The sequence below is a fragment of the Sinocyclocheilus anshuiensis genome, unplaced genomic scaffold (assembly GCF_001515605.1).
Source record: "Sinocyclocheilus anshuiensis isolate Anshui unplaced genomic scaffold, SAMN03320099.WGS_v1.1 scaffold1425, whole genome shotgun sequence".
Taxonomy (NCBI): domain Eukaryota; kingdom Metazoa; phylum Chordata; class Actinopteri; order Cypriniformes; family Cyprinidae; genus Sinocyclocheilus; species Sinocyclocheilus anshuiensis.
In genome coordinates this window covers 550014-553422 of record NW_015551044.1, presented here as the reverse complement: position 1 = coordinate 553422, position 3409 = coordinate 550014, and positions in this window count along the sequence as shown.

Below are 3409 nucleotides of genomic sequence, written 5' to 3'. Positions count from 1 at the left end.
ACTGTTTTGTTATTAGTTTAAGTATTTGCTATTGACTGTTCAAATGCGGAGTTTTGCGCATCGTGTGTGTGTGTGTGTGTGTGTGTGTGTGTGCGTGCGTGCGTGTGTGTGTGAGAGAGAGACAGGGTCACATCACAGAGTCAGCTGTCTTAACCATGGCTTGTGTACTGCAAACACATACCAGCTTCATCACTGTTTGTCACGCGACTCTGTTCCCCTTTCGGGCTCTGTCTTTACATTTATTTTGAAAGATGAAGCTTGCGATTATGGTAAGGGGAGTTACATTTCCGACGAGTGCTTGCGGTGTTCGGCCAATCACAATGCACTGGGTCAGCTGGCCAATCAGAGCAGACTGCGCTTGTCGGAAGGAGGGACTTTGTAGAAAACGAAGCGTTTGAGAGAGGCGGGGCATAGAGGACCTACAATAATGTACAGTATTTGAAAAATAATGTGTTTTTTGAACATTAAAGCATGTCAACATATTCTGTTACACCAAATACACAAAATAATGATCTTTAAAAAAGCATCATATGACCCCTTTAAATAATGGTTTCCTGTAGTGTGTTTTGGGACATGTTCCATTATGATTTAGTGGTTTTAACAATAATAATATTTAACAACAATAACAGGCAACCAATTACCAGTAGAGACCAATAGGGTCCATTACAATTTCCATTAAAACAATTCAATTTCCATTATAACCAGTAAAACCATTACAAATTCTATTGATGGTTTCTATTGTTGTTGTTTTTCAGCAGGGGATTGAAATACATGTATTATTATATGAACTTAAATACTTGAAATTCTACATAAAAAGAGCAGAAAGCAAAAATATGAACTAAATTACTTGACATAATAATAAACATAAAATCTAGAAACCTGAAACTACAGAATGTGTGTGTGTGTGTGTGTGTCATGTTAATCGGAGCAATCACCTTATAGCTACTTCATTTACTCTATTTTCTAACTCAATATATGTCAAGTGTAACCCGTTGTAGAATCGCTGCTGTCTCTTTATGAATGAATGGAATATTCATGTCAGACAATGCAGAGTGATAAATAGCAGTGGACGCTCGGACTAGGGGTGTCCTGGGATTTTACTATAGTGCTATATGCTATGTGCTCTATAGCGAGAGAGGCGGGCAAAGGTAACCTGATGTAACTGTTCGCTTTTTTTCTTTTAGCTTCTCCCAAACACCTTTATCTTCACGTTTTTTGCTTGCCATCACAAGCCCTCTCTCCTTCGCGTCAGTTTCGGTTTATTATAAGCAAAAATAGATTGCATTAGCACTCCCTTTTGTCGGCCGTCAGTGTCACTTAATCTGACACTTTTTCTTTGATGATGAACCAGCAAGGACTTCTCCAGAACGTCCAGATGGCCAGTCCACCCCTTCTGCAGACTATATATAGACAATATATATACACAAGACAGTACAGAGACACAATATACACTTAGCCTACATGACTATAGATCAGTGGTGGACGAAGTACACAAATCAAGTACTTGAGTAAAAGTACAGATCCGTATAATAAAATATTACTCCAGTAAAAGTACTCAGTTTTCAATTTTACTCGAGTGAAAGTACAAAAGTACTTGATTTTTTATGTACTTAAGTAAAAAGTACCGATAGATGAATGTTTATTTTGCAGTTTTATATAGGCTACTTTTATCATTTAATTTTATATTAGCATATATTTTTTTTATAATCCTACTGCTCAAAATACCTGGGATTTTCCCAAAATAACCAATAAGGAAATATAATAAGGAAAATATAATTAGATTTTTATAATGATTGTTTTCTTCTCAAACCTTGTCTGTGGTGTAAAAACACCCCTGGCCAAATGCCCCCAGAGGGCATCACTTCTCACTTTGATAATTACTGTAGTTACCATGTTCTGAACATCACATCCTTTCTTTTTCCCTCAGATGTAATCTATTCTAGGTGGTTGAATACAAATATTTTGACTTTATTTAAAAAAAAATACCTCAACTTAGCACCAGCAAGCTCGTTAGCTAGACAGTTAGCATCAGCTAACATTAGTGGCTTATTTTCAGCATGGTTATGAATAAACATTTATATTTATGGATCTACTCGGCTAGTTGATCCAGATACATATTAACTTAAGCTATGTGTGCTGACAAACAATATAAAAACAGACGTCACATAGGGCTAAAATCATAGCATTTTAGTAAAACTGCTAACGTTACAGCAGCGGGGAAGATGAACGTGCATGAGTTATTTTATTTAATCTGTGTTATTTTAATGTTTTTTGACCTAAAACATAGAGACTGAACTATGTGCCTCATCTGTTTAAGCATTTCAAGTGGGCTTAAACAGATCACCCTTTACAGCAGATTTAGTTCACAGACAACTGACAGCTTTGACCTAAATATGATTTTCAGTTACAATAATTAATACTAAAATTCGACATTAGTAACTTACTTTTAACAGCATCAGACCCGCGCTCACAAGATCTCCCAGTTCTTACTTGTGAGTTCAGTTCACTGGAGACTCGCACTAAACGGTTCATTTGAATCAGTGAGTTGTCGACTCGAGAACAGCTACATTCGGATCATTCCAATTCGGGAATGAATCGTTTGGTGCGATTTGCGAACCGATTTAACGGGTTCATTGAAAAGAATCAGTTCGTTCTTGAATCAGACACCGCCTCTGCGTCTCGGAGCACGTGATACATTATACGGAGTAACGCATAGACTGTATAAAAATAGGAGTAACGATAAGTTTTATGAAATGTAGTAAGTAAAAGTTACTCAAAATAAAACTACTCCAGTAAAGTACATCACTGCTAGATCAGCTGCTACTGGTGCAATAATATGTCATAGTTTAGTTACTGTACATATGTACTATATCATATTTAAAATTTTTAATTAAGAGATTATTCATGTATAAAGCATTTCAAATACTTGGGAACAACATGAACATTCAAAACTGCTCACATGTACATAGCAGAAGCTCTTATCCAGGGAAGAGTACAAGAAGGCAAGTGTGTTTTTCAAAACCACAGACACACTCTTCATAAAAATACACAAAGAGATCCAGACCAAATGTATATAACCACATTTTCCTTTTAACATGTAGGTTTTTGTTTTTCAGTGGTTGGGACTTTCCATTGACCACTAGTTTTTAAGTGTTGAACTGAAACCCTCACTCGGTTGGTTTTCAAAACGACCCATCTCTATAGTTGACGATATCCACTTCGTCATGCCTGGAGCTGATCTGTGCTGGTCGCTGAGGAAATACTACAACTTTCACCGTGGACGAAGCGGAGTCCAGCCGGCCTCAGCTCACTCTATCCAGGCCTCAGCGCACGCTACGCCGGGGCTTCCCCTCACGCTAGGCCGCTGTGTTTTTCGTTGCCACTGATGATTCAAACGCGAGTTTTGGTT